This window comes from Rana temporaria, chromosome 5 (assembly GCF_905171775.1).
Source record: "Rana temporaria chromosome 5, aRanTem1.1, whole genome shotgun sequence".
In the NCBI taxonomy this organism is placed as follows: domain Eukaryota; kingdom Metazoa; phylum Chordata; class Amphibia; order Anura; family Ranidae; genus Rana; species Rana temporaria.
Window position 1 is genome coordinate 68,109,424 of NC_053493.1, and position 14,471 is coordinate 68,123,894.

A 14,471-nucleotide genomic window follows, 5' to 3' on the forward strand; every position below is an offset into this window, starting at 1 on the left:
ATCTCTTGGGTAGGGTGACCTGACATCCCCGGTTTCTGGGGACAGTCCCCGGATTGAAGACACTGTCCCCGAACCAAGTCTGTCCCCGGTTTTGTCCCCGGATTGGATTTGAACAGGGGCTGGAGCAATTTCAAAGACAGTCAGTGCAGAATAAAAAAAAAATCTGAGTTGCACACCCCCGCTCTGCCGCTCCTACTAGCTTAGAGGGGTGCATTATCCATTATCTGTGCCCCTTTCTGATGATCATGTGCTGGTCGGAGTGGAGTAAATATTTCTTCCGTTTTGGGCGCATGCCCATTTAGCTCCGCTTGCATGTTCTTCTGCCTTGGCCTTGGCTCAAGTCCCAGCCAGCCGCCTGCCTGCTTATCTCCTTGCCTTCCCTGGCGGAGTGATTTTCCTCCGCTTCCCACCCAGTAGTAGCCGGGGCACGGAGAGTAAGACTTGAGAGGCTGTGAGATGGGTAGTGGCGACAGGCAGAGAGTCGCTGATTGCCGCCATTACTAGTAAAAAAATAAATATGTCCCCGGATTTTATTTTAAAAATCTGGTCACCATACTCTTGGGCAGGGCCGCTGATAAGCCAGTAGGGGCCCGGATGGCAACCCCCTTTAAAAGAACATTTTTTTTTTTTTTTTTAGGGGTCCGGAGGTCCCCAGGGGCCTGGAGGCCCACAGGGCCCCAGATGACAACTCCCCTTTTTTTTATTTATTTTTTATAAAAAATATATATTTTTTCTAATATATATTTTTTTTATTTTTTATTAAAGGACCAATTTTTTTTCTTAGGGGTACGGGGGTCCCCAGAGGCCCGGAGATCCCCAGGGCCCGAGATGAAAACACCCCTTTTTTTTTTATAAAAAAATAAATACATTTTTATATATTTTTTTATTTCATATATATATATATATATATATATATATATATATATATATATATATATATATATATATATATATTATTAAAGGACCCAGAGGTCCCCAGGGCCCCAGATGGCAACCCCCCTTTTTTTATAAATTCTATATATATTAATTAATTTTTATAAATGTTCTTTTTTTTTATTATTAAAGGGGCCAGAGGTCCCCAGGGCCCTGGATGGCAACCACCCCCCCCCCCTTTTTATAAATGTTTATTTATTTATTTTATATATTTTTTTATTATTTTTTTAATTTTTATTAATAATTTGTAAAGGCCCCCCCTCCGCTTCTCAATTCACGGCAGCCCCCCCCCTCCCGCTTCTCAATTTCAATTTCAGACGGCAGAGCATCCCCCCCCCCCCGTTCTCTGCTCCAGGGGGCCCATGACTGAAGCTGTGTATGGGCCCCATAATTTCTGATGGCGGCCCTGCTCTTGGGTGTACTTTAGAATGCAGTGTTCTACACTTCAGTAGAAACTGATGCTATTACTGTGCAAGTGTGGATGTGTGTAAATATGCCATGTGTGCACAGAAGTACCATGTACAGAGTTCATACACATAGAGATTGATTTACTAAAGGCAAATATACTGTGCACTGCAAGTGCACTTTAACCACCTCAAGTAATTTTTCAGCTTTCAGCGCTGTCACACTTAGAATGACAATTGTGCGGTCATGCAACACTGTACCCAAATGAAATTTTATAAAAAATTTTCCCCACAAATAGAGCTTTCATTTGGTGGTCTTTGATCACCTCTGTGGTTTTTATTTCTTGCACCATAAACAAAAGAAGAGTGACAAGTGACAAAAAAACACAATATTTTTAACTTTTTGCTATAATAAATATCCCAATTTAATTTTTTTTAAACACATTTTTTCCTCGGTTTAGTCTGATATGTATTTTTCTACCCAGTTTTGGTAATAAAAAAAATCACAATAAGCGTATATTGATTGGTTTGCACAAAAGTTATAGCGTCTACAAAATAGGGGATAGATTTATGGCATTTTTATTATTTATTTTTTTACTAGTAATGGCGGCGATCTGCGATTTTTATCATGACTGCGATATTGCGGAGGACAGATAGGACACTTTTGACACTCTTTTGGGACCATTCATATTTATACAGTGATATGTGCTATAAAAATGCACTGATTACTGTATAAATGTCACTGGCAGGGAAAGGGTTAAACACTAAGGGGCGATCAAGGGGTTAAATGTGTTACCTAGGGAGTGATTCTAACTGTAGGATGAGGGGAATCACAAGGGGAGGAGACCGATCAGTGTTCCTCTGTACTGGGAACACACCATCAGTCTCCTCTCACCTGACAGGACGTGGATCTGTGTGGTTACATGGTACTGCACACCATTTTGGCCTGAATCGTGCTCGTTTTGCGAGACAACACTCGCAAACCGAGTTACGATATTTAAAAAGACAGTGCTCATATTGCGAATCGCTCGTTAATCGCGTTAACGCAATCCGAGGTTCCACTGTATTGTATATTAGTGGATGTGGGAATACACATTACAGTGTGAGCAGCAACATCAATTTATATATGATCACAAAAGGTTATATATATTTTTTTTATTATTTATTTAGCACATTTTGTTAAGATTTTTTTGTGAATTCTGATTCTCTTATTTACCTACAGGTTTAGCGCAATATCCTGTTTGGGGAGGGCCATTTCTCATAACCCCCTAAAAAACTTCCTGGGGAGATTTTTTTTATTGACTGTACTGGATATGCAACAATTAGTGACAGAGAATCTTCTCATTCCCCTCATTACATATAAAATAATAATATAATAACATAATAATTATATGTAGCGCTGGGCTCCCAGTGACTGGGGCGCTACTATAAATTTAGGGGGTGTCTGAGCCAATAGTTGGGCTCAGACTTTACTAATCTTATGGAAATTAGTCTCTGTTCTGGCTATGGTTGTGCTTGATAGAAGTTTTCCCTTGTCGCCTGTAGGTGGTGTTACCACCTCAGGTCCATAATGGAACTCGGGCGAACCATGGTGTGTTAAGTGACCCTTCTCGGCAGCAGCCCAGTGGGAGTGGTGCCCCGCTGTGCATGCTGGGAGGGGATACTTAAGGGGCAGATGCCGTTTTTTGGGGTCCTTTGCCTCATGGCCTTCCTGACGCGAGGTATGTTCGTGTGATTTCAAAAACCTAACAGTTAAAGGTTTTACATCTTGTGTGGACATTGCAATTTCTACAGACTTTCTTCCTTGGACAACGAACTTAGAGGTGTTAAGGAAATTTGAAAGTTCTGTATATAATTGTATTCTATACTGTATGTTTTGCACACAGCACTCACTGTGCACACGGCACTAATAATGTTTTCAGTACATGTTTGCCTTCTTTCGAGTGCTGATTAGAATTAGTCTGCCTATGTTACGTCCCTTGTTACCATGAAAGTACAATTGTAATATTAATGTGATACCTACGTATCATGTGTATAAAAACCTACAAGCGCGTCATATTAAATGAGAGCGCTTATTTGGAAAGATGCTGAGTGTATCTTTTGTGTCTGTTCCCTACTGCAGTAGATATTCTTAATTTGGAACCACTAATCAATACGAGGATAGGAGTTGCCTATCTATAAAATGTCCATGTCAGAGGTAACGTGCAAAACCCAAATCTAAACCAGCAGCTCCTATGGGGGTAGTGCTACATAAATAATAATAATCATAAAATAATAATATAATAATAAAACATCACTGTACTACACATAGGTGTGCGCAGCCTTTGGCATTAGGGTGTGCACCCCAAAGCTCAAACACACTCTACCAATCACTCACAATGTTCATTCAGAAAGGGAAGGGGGCGGTAAATGGCATATTTACTGGCCCCTTCCCCCACTCATTCTAAAACATCCACAGCAACAATCGGTGGGAGAGGGGGGAAGCAGGGAGTGCTGTGGGGGGAAGGAGGGGGACCCAGGTCAGTAGGGGGAATCTTTTCTGCACAGGGTGATTAGGGTGTGCCTGGGCAAACCTGGCACACCCTGTGCGCACACCTATGGTACTACACCGTTTACCTGTATTTCAGCTTTAAAGTAAATATGAATAACATGCAAACACTCTGAGCTGCCTTCTCATAACTTCACCAGGTTATTTGCATTACCCAAACCCAATTCACACCAAGATGCTAAACCCATAGCTCCCGACCATCCGTGATTTTGAGAGACTGTCCCTGATTTAGAACACAGTCCCTCTGTTCCTCCTCATTTGTCCCTCATTTTGGTCTGATCTATATAGTTGTATATAAAAAGCCCTACTTATCTTTCAAAAAGTGTTTCCCAGTGCTAAACCTTTCACCCAATTTCTAAATTGCTGCATTTGTAAATTTCAATAGCCAATATAAAGGAATAGTAGTGGTAAAAAATGCACTTGTAGGTTTAACCAATCATTTTTTTTGTACAATTCTCCATTAAGGGGGGTGTATCCTATATTTACATACTTTTGCTAATAGGTGTCCCTCATTCTGATTCAGAAAGTTGGGAGGTATGTAAACCTGACACTCGGTTTAGCAATGAAGTGACCTTTACCATTCCATACTTTGGTCAGTAAGACCCCCAGGGGGTGCACAAGAAGCGCATTCTCAAAAGGACATCCAGGTTGAACCTAATTGTAATGGTTTCTTAAACCCTCTTAGGTATGTTATATGGAGGATGGTTTTGAAGTTGTCCTCTTGTTATCGGGTTATTCTTATTATCTATTAAAAGAGAGGGGGGATGATAGGGGTTATTCTGCCTCTTAGGGCACAGAGTGATCCCATTAGGGGTGTCGGGGGGTGGAGTTTACCCTAGGCATCTATCCTCCTTATAGATCTAAACAAACAATCTATTATATTTTTTTAAATTTCATGGGTCTGGATTGGATTATACGGATTATAGTATCTCTGGAGGTTGGGGAGGACAATTGGGTTGGATTTTGTTTTCTTCAATATATTTATTCTTTTTTGTTATTCACAATTTATTTTACGTTTTAATGGTACTTTGTTTCAATGTGGAATGGAAGGGCAGGAAATTAACTAAATGTACCTTGTTGTTTTTGACTGTATGCCACAATGTAATAATTTTAATTGATGTTCATTACATTGTACTGATTTATTTTTTCTGAAAATAAACTTAAACTTGAATGAAAAAAAAAAGGACATCCAGGGATGCCCACTCAGAACTTTAGAGCCATGCTGTAGCCATATATCGGCTATAGCGTGGTATTAAAATGGTTAAGTGCCCCACAAACCCCAGGTTGTGTTATGACACAAATCCCTGCAATTCATAAAGACTAGTGTAGGCAGATTTTGCAAAAGTGTTTCTCATGTGTTCTAAAAGTGGTAAAAAAAATGCACCGAATTCATGTACCTGTCTAGAACTTTTACTTAAATTACGCTCATGTTGAGACAGTTTTTCTCTCCATACGCCAAAAGAGTTGGCCTTAATTAGCTCCATTTTTACATTTGGCGCATTCAATGTGACACAATGTAAAAGTGGCGCATTCTATGAGACAAGTCACAGGTCCCAGAAGACTGTGGGACCATTCACAAAGTGCAGCATGGCCAATGCATGCAAACTGGGCAGCAACAAGCAGCACAGCTGGCTGCCCACAGTTAAGATGCCGGCACCAAGAGACTGAAGGCTAGTGAAGAACTAGCCCCGGTGAGGACGGCGCTTGATCCTTGTATGCTCCTGACTTTTAATTTTTTTTCTAGACTAAAGAACCTCTTTAACAAGAGGGATTAACACCAGAAAAGTGGTGTAGCAGCTTTATTGAAGTCCCCCCATTAAGTCCCAAACTGTAGCAGAAACTGGAGGAAGCCCACATATACATGCAGAGGAAAACTATGAGAATAAAGGAAAAAATATCCAGATTCCAGCAGTGTAAGATCAGTAATAACCGGAACACTGCAGAGTCTGTAGTGCCAACATACTGTACATCATATTTGGGCTAAGTGTTTCATGCTATAAAACTAATAAACTCAAGATCCAACTTGTACACATAAGGAGCAAGGAAGCTTCAGTGTTTGGACAAGTCTTTTGCATAATAAAAGTAAAGACTTTACAAAATGCTGACAAATACTACATAAAAACACAAATCATTTATCTAAATAGGTTAGAAGGCCAACACATCTAGCGTGAGAGACTAGTCTTTACATATAAACTACATATTTTCTAAATAATATACATCAATGCAAACAAACACATAGGCCCAGATTCTCCAAGGGCTTACGACGGCGCAATGCCATTTGCGCCGTCGTAAGTCCTAATCTGGGCCGTCGTATCTATGCGACTGATTCTTAGAATCAGTTACGCATAGATATCCATTAGATCTGACAGGCGTAAGGCTCTTACGCTGTCAGATCTTAAATGCAATTTTTTTTCCCGCCGCTAGGTGTCGCCTTGTAGTTTTCCCCGTCGTCTATGCAAATTAGCTATTTACGCGAGATTCCCGAACGTACGCGCGGACGACGCAGTGAATTTATGACGTTTCCGTAAGCCTAAACTTGCCCCTGCTATATGAGGGGCAAGTTTACGAAGGTCCGTCGTATGCCATGTTAAGTATGGCGTCGGGTCAGCGTCGTCTTTTTCCGTCATTTATGTCGTTTTCCTAAGTCCTAAGTCGTTCGCGAATAGGACTTTACGTCAATGACGCTCACGTTTTCTGTCGTGAGCTGGAGCATGCGCACTGGGCTATTTTTACGCCCGGCGCATGCGCAATTCGATCGGCGCGGGGGCGCGCTTAAAATACAAGCCGCCCCCTTTGAATTACGCGCCCTTACGCCGGGCCATTTACACTACACCGCCGCAAATTACGGAAAAAGTGCTTGGAGAATACGGCACTTGCTCCAGTAATTTGCGGCGGCGTAGTGTAAATGGCTTGCGCTACACCGCCGCGGATTCTACGAGAATCTGGCCCATAGAGTGCAAACTGATGCCCTGTACACACGATAGGTTAGTCTGATGAAAACGGTCTGATGGATTTTTCCATCAGTTATCCGATGAAGCTGACTAATGATCAGTCTTGCCTACACACCATCAGTTAAAAAAACGATCGTGTCAGAACACGGTGACGTAAAACACAACGACGTGCTGAAAAAAATGAAGTTCAATGCTTCCAAGCATGCGTCGACTTGATTCTGAGCATGCGTGGATTTTTAACCGATGGACGTGCCTACAAACAATGTTTTTTTATCGGTTAGGTATCCATCAGATAATTTTAAAACAAGTTCCATTTTTTTTAACCGATGGATAAATAACCGATGGGGCCCACACACGATCGGTTTGGTCTGATGAAAACGGTCCATCAGACCGTTCTCATCAGACAAACCGATCGTGTGTACGCGGCATAAGTGTAAAAAGCTATGCTATTCATATAATCAATATAAATACCTAGGGCCAGATTCACATAGAGCGGCGCATATATAGACGGGCGTAGCGCATCTCTGTTATGTTACGCCGTCTGAATTTCGTGACGCAAGTACCGTATCCACAGAGTATTTGCTCACAAATTTGCGCCAGTGTAAAGTAAATTCCGAGGCGTAAGGCGGGGTAATTGAAAGTGGGAAGGAAGTGGGCGTGCTTCATTGAAATGAGCCGTGACCCCATGCAAATGAAGGGCCGGCTGGCATGCAAATGCGCAATGGCGCTGACTCTGTTCATAGCCTCTCTGCGCATGCGCAGAACTCGACCCGGCGCAATCAGTGAGATAGGAACTAGGCCAAGCATACTTAGTGAGATACGCCCTGTGCTTAAATAGGCCCAGACAAACGCCCTTCCATTGCAAAAGTACATCCATTTGTTTCCCTTCCTGAAGCAAGGTGCTTTTGTTCTGTTGTCTGTGGCTGTTTGTTGGTTTGTGTAGGAGTGTTGTAGCAAAGATTTTTTGGAGAGTGTGATAGGAGATTGTATTAGCTGTTTGTCTTTTCTGTGTGTTTTTTGGTGTCTGTATTAGCTGTCTGTTTGTTCTGTCTGATTTTGGTGTTTGGTTTTTGTGTTTGTTTTAGCTGTTTGATTTTGGTGTTTGGTTTTTGCTGTGTGTTTTTGTGTCTGTGTGTGCTGTGTGTTTTTGTGTCTGTGTGTGCTGTTTGTTTTTGTGTCTGTTTGGTGGTGATATGTCACCAAAGAAGAGGAAGTTAAACTTCTCTGTCCGGGAGAAGCAGATTCTTGCCAGGGCTATTTTCCGTCATGGGTGATATTTGCATGGCCCTGAGAGCCGGGACATCACCCCGGCCAGGAAGAAGCAGATCCTGCAGAACATTACTGATGAGATCAATTCGTTGGGGGGGGGAGACGAGGACCGTCAGTGGGATCTCAAAAAAGATCAATGACCTCCGCCGCGTGGTCCGTGATAAGCTGGCCAAGCTTACAGCCCATTCCAGGGGCACTGGAGGGGGACCACCTTGCTCCATCAGGCTGACTGAGTGGGCAGTGGCCCGGTGCTTCAACAGGCAGCAAGTGGTGGACCTGCCTGGCTTTGACTCCGAGGAGGCTGTGAGGACAGGTAAGTTTAATTTTTTTTTCCATCTGGCGAGTAGCATGTGTGGGGGGGGAAGGGAGTATGTGACAAGTGTGTGGATCCTCCAACCTGTGTATGTTTTGTGTCATCCACAGATGGCCAGGAGGGTGCGGGGCCATCAGGCCTGTCTGCACCAACCCCCGTACATCAGGCTGCTGAAGTTCCCCAGGCAAGGCCAGAGTCCTCAGGGGAGAAGAGTGGCCACAACTCACCTCATGAGGAGGATGAGGGGGAGGAGGTTGAGGGGGAGGAGGTTGACATAGCCAGTGAGATACTTCTCCTTTTGGAGGAGTCTCCCCCTGTGGCTGGCAGCAGTCAGGCCTCCATCAGGGGTAGCCCCTCCCACTCCTCCCCCAACAGGGCTCCCCCCAGGGGGCTCCCCTCCTCCCAGGCCACAAGCCTCATCTGGAGGCAGGAAGGCCACCCAGAAGACCAGGGGGGTGGCAGACTTTCTGCCGGCCAATCTAAGGAGGGACCAGGCCCTTCAGACCCGCCATCTGGGTGAGGTCACCCAGATGGAGGAGAGCCTGTCCGCCATTAAGGAGTCAGTGAATGACGTGAGCTGCAACACCCTGGCAGTCATAAAGTGTTTTAATGAACTGCAGACTACCACAGCAGGCATGGGTCAGGAGGTGCATGCCCTGACCCAGGCTGTCCAGGCCAACACGGCAGCCCTCAATGTTGGCCTCACCAGGATTGCCGTGGCCTTGGAGGGCAGGCCAGCAGGTGGGCAGAGACCAGGGGAGGCTCCTCCTTCCCCTGATTCCCCCCCCATGAGTCTCCCCTTAAGGGGTTGGGGCCGTGGCCAGCCCAGGCGTGGGTCACGCAGACGTTAAATTGTGATGTTCTTTTGTTCTCAGTGTTTTTTTTGTTTGTTTTTACTGTGATTATGATTTGTTTTATGTTTGTAAATGATGTATGAATGTGGGGGTGACATTCCTGTCTGAAAAGGGGTGTCACCCTCATTTGTGGTGGAGAAGGGTTCCCCAGGACCAGGGAGAAGTGATCCCAGGTCCATGTGAATGGTGTATGATTGTACAGTGACATAATTGGAGCCTTGGCGGGGCGTTGCTGCTCCCTAGTACTGTGCGGTGTACTTTGGTCTAATCCAATTTGATGAGGATGTGATGTGTGTGTGCTAGGGACCACAGTGGTGTGCATGCATGCATTCTACTTGTGCCATGATTAATGTGTGGGTTTAACGTGCAAAAATGCCTTCTGCGAGGCGTCTCCTGGCTGCTCTTCCCTCAGAAGACGGGGTACCCTCGGTCAGGGGGGGATTGTGTGGTTCGGGGGTCAGGTCATCACGTAGGTCAATCTCCAGGCCCCTTCTCATGGCGAAGTTGTGCAGCATGCAACATGCACCGATGATCTGGCACACGGTGCGTGGGAATCTGGCAATTCTGTAGAAATCTGTCATTGTCTTCAGCCGCAGGTCCTCCTGGGTGGGTTTGATGATTTGGTTGGCCATGCTTCTGAGGATTGCGGGGATAACCTGGTGCACACATCTGCTAATGAAGGATTGTGCCATCCCAGCCACCACTCCACTTGTGCGCTGAAAAGAGCCAGTGGCAAGGAAATGGAGTGTTGCCATGACCTTGACCAGTGGCTCCACTGCATGTGAGCGTTGTGTTGGGCTGGTGATGTCATCCTGCAGGGTTGTGGTTAGCTCCATGATGGCTTCAGGGCTGAATCTGAAGGTGCGATACACCTCAGAAGCAGGCATGCCAAAGACATCTATGCGTGTGCGGTATATCCTCTCCTGTGCCCTCCTCCTCCTCCTCTGTTCCCTCCTCCTTCTGCGCGCCTCTAAAGTCACTAGTATAGCTATGAGCATGGATGCCCCTGGCATGTTGGCATACAGATTGTTGTCCTGCAAGTGTGTGTGCTCAGCTCGTCCCTAATGATGTTGCTTTAGCTGACCTGCACACGTCTGGTGCAAAGTTAAGCCTGCTTTTATAAGGTGTAACTTTACACCGGACATTCAGCTGATGCGCACATGGCGTAGCCTGCGGCGCACAAACGTACTTTTGTGGATCGCCGTAATTCCCTCATTTGCATATTTAAATAGCAAAACAATGGTGCGTCTAGCGTATTTTTGCGAACCAAGATGCGCCGGTGTAATCGTTTTACGTCGGTCGGAAAAAAATAGTTTTCAGGTGTAACTCGTTTTGAGGATACAGCGCAGAGTTACGCGCGGCGCATATTTACAATTACGCCGCGCATCTCTAGATACGCGGGCGTAAGTGCTTTGTGAATCTGGCCCCTAGTATATAATATCATCACATAAATGTAAAAACCTTGAATGAAAAAAAAAATATTTAAATTCAGCTGTGCATCTTTCAGCTTAAAAAATCTGGAGATGTATGAGTAAAATACGAAGACTAGACTCCTACAAAACAGATATAATTGAAAAAAATAGTAAAGCAAAGGTGTAAAAGGAAACAAGAAATTTCAATAAATGAAACTAAATGAATTTTTAAAGCGGGAGTTCACCCATTTATAAAAAAAAAAAATTTCTCCCCTTAGCTTCCTGCTCGTTCGGTCTAGGGGAATCGGCTATTTGTATTAAAATATGAGCAGTACTTACCCGTTTTCGAGGTGCATCTTCTTCCGTCGCTTCCGGGTATGGGTCTTCGGGAGCGGGCGTTCCTTCTTGATTGACAGCCTTCCGAGAGGCTTCCGACGGTCGCATCCATCGCGTAGCCGAAAGAAGCCGAACGTCGGTGCGGCTCTATACTGCGCCTGCGCACCGACGTTCGGCTTCTTTCGGAAAATCGTGACGCGATGGATGCGACCATCGGAAGCCTCTCGGAAGACTGTCAATCAAGAAGGAACGCCCATTCCCGAAGCCCATACCCGGAAGCGACGGAGAGGATGCATCTCGTAAACGGGTAAGTACTGCACATATTTTAAAATAAATAGCCGATTCCCCTAGTAAAAACGAGCAGGAATCTAAGGGGGAAAAGTGCCCTCTAAGGGTGAACCCCCGCTTTAAGTTAAATACCTTGTTTCATGATGGCCTTAATGTGGATATTGATTTGAATAGTTTTAGATCACATTGTTAATGCTCAATTATTTTTTCATGTATTTTTAATTTTTATTGATTTTTTATTGTTCATTTCTTATTGCTATACCATTTATTTGACCGACATCTTAAATCTTAAATCGGGGTGTGGGTCTACCGCGATTGTCGCATTGCGATCGCAGCAACTCGCATCACAGGAAGCATATCGCCAAAAGTAGCTATGCCACTTTTTTTGGGCATCATGCTTCCCGCGATGCGTGTTGCTGTAACTGCAGCGCGATTTATCGCATGACAATCGCAGCAGACCCTGTCTTTCAAATGAATGGCATCTCAAATGCGAGTCCCGCAATTTGTCATTCACACATCGGCACTTTCAAATCGTAGGAAGATTCACAGAATCAAAGCGCTGAGGTGTGAATGCAGCCTAAGGGCTCTTTCACACAGGCGGCCCGTTCATGTCCGCCTGACAGTTTTTTAGGCGGACCTGAACGGGCGCTCTGTGCTCCTCTATGGAGCCGCGGATGTCAGCGGTGACATGCCCGCTGACATCCGGACCCGCTCTGATCTGCCAAAGTGTGACGGAGGAAAAACCTACTTTTCCATCCGTCTGGCAGATCGGATCGGGTGAACACGGACAGACGGTCTGTGTTCATCCGATCCCCCCCATAGGGCAGAGCGGAGAAAAGACAGGGCGGTCCCTGCACAGTGTGCGGGGACCGCCCTGTCATCCGCCGGCTCAGCGGGGATCAACGGAGCGATTCCCGCTGAGCAAGCGGAGGTTCATGTGAAAGGGGCCTTACGAGTGAGGTACGCACAGGATCTCTTAAAGGCACAGGATCACTTTACAGGAGATGGTGGCATTCAGTTGTCCATATGTTCAGGATATCGTTGGTGGCTCAAGGTGTAGAAAAGTCTTTAGCCTCTTACAGTCTAATGAGAACCTCTAAGGCCTTGTACACACCACCAGTCCAAACTGATGAAAACTGACTAAAGGACCGTTCTCATCGGTTAACCGATGAAGCTGACTGATGGTCTGATGTGCCTACACACCATCAGTTAAAAAAACGATCGAGTCCAACGGGGTGACGTAAAACACAACGACGTGCTGAAAAAAATGAAGTTCAATGCTTCCAAGCATGCGTCGACTTGATTCTGAGCATGCGCAGGTTTTGAACCGATGCTTTTACGTACTAACCATCGGTTTTGACCTATCGGTTATCAGTCCATCAGTTCAATTTTAAAGCAAGTTCTACATTTTTGGACTGAAGCATAACTGACTGATGGGGCCCACACATGGTCGGTTTGGACTGATGAAACTGAACTTCAGTCCGTTTTCATCAGTTTGGACTGATCTTGTGTACAGGGCCTAAGGCCAAAGACAGCTGACATCCTTCAATATGTAGTGGGTTGTGAGGCAAGGTGGGTGCAAAGATGGTGAAAATCATTGGGCACCAGGCACTTCTTGGATGTAAAAGAGGTTTTATTTCTCTTAACAGTCCTTTTTGTATTTTTGGGGGAAAGAGGGTTTGGGCTAGGTACCCTTAAGTAGTTTTATATTCAATTGGTCACAGCTGTAGATGTAGTTCATTCATTCACAGAAGTCTCTAAATTAATGACATAATGAGGTGGGTGGAGACTAGGGTTGTCCCGATACCACTTTTTTAGGACTGAGTACGAGTACCGATACTTTTTTTCAAGTACTCGCCGATACCGAATACCGATACTTTTTTTTAAATGTGTCCCCAAATGCAGCCATGTCCCCCCACAAATGCAGCCATGTCCCCCCACAGATGCAGCCATGTCTCCCCCCATATCCAGCCATGTCTCCCCCCCATATCCAGCCATGTCCCCCCCATATGCAGCCATGTCCCCCCCATATGTAGCCATGTCCCCCCATATCCAGCCATGCCCCCCCCATGCAGCCATGTCCCCCCATATGCAGCCATGTCTCCCCCCCATAAGCAGCCATGTCTCCCCACATATCCCCCCCCATGCAGCCATGTCCCCCCATATGCAGCCATGTCTCCCCCCCATATCCAGCCATGTCCCCCATATGCAGCCATGTCTCCCCCCATATCCAGCCATGTCCCCCCCCATATCCAGCCATGTCCCCCATATCCAGCCATGTCTCCCCCCATATCCAGCCATGTCCCCCCCCATATCCAGCCATGTCCCCCATATGCAGCCATGTCTCCCCCCATATCCAGCCATGTCCCCCATATGCAGCCATGTCCCCCTTACCTGCATCCTGCTGCCGCCGACTGGTTAATACGCGCGGGGAACATTACAGCTTTCATTTGAATAGCTGTAATGATTTGCGCCGCGCTGCGTATAGACACTCCCCCTTGCTCGGGATTGGACAGTTCACCCGAGCAAGGCGGAGTGTCTATACGTGGCGCGGCGCGAATCATTACAGCTATTCAAATGAAAGCTGTAATGTTCCCCGCGCGTATTAACCAGTCGGCGGCAGCGGGGATGCGGCGTAACGGCGGCGTAACGGCGGCGGGGGGAGGAGTATTCGATTTCGGTATCGGGGGTATTTGCGGGAGTACGAGTACTCCCGCAAATACTCGGAATCGGTCCCGAAACCGATACTAGTATCGGTATCGGGACAACCCTAGCTGAGACCTTTTCAAATTGTGACAGAGGTCCCCGGCCTGTGAACACATTGAGGGGGGGGGGGGGTATTGGAGGGAGAGCTGAAGCATTGGGAACATGTTCCACCCCACAAATAGGTGGAATATGTAACATATTCCCAAAGGTGAACTTTATGGCCCCTTTCACACAGATCGCTCCACTGATCCCCGATGAGCAGGCGGGTGACATGTCCGCTCATTGTGCAGAGCAGATACGGACCCAGCCCTGCTCTTCCCTATGGGGAAATCGGGTGAAAATGGAACGCCTGCCTGTCTGTTTTCACCCAATTCGCCAGACAGATGGAAAATAGGACCACCATTTGTCTGGATTTGGCGGACAGGATTGCCGCTCCATAGGGGTAAATAGATGGTCC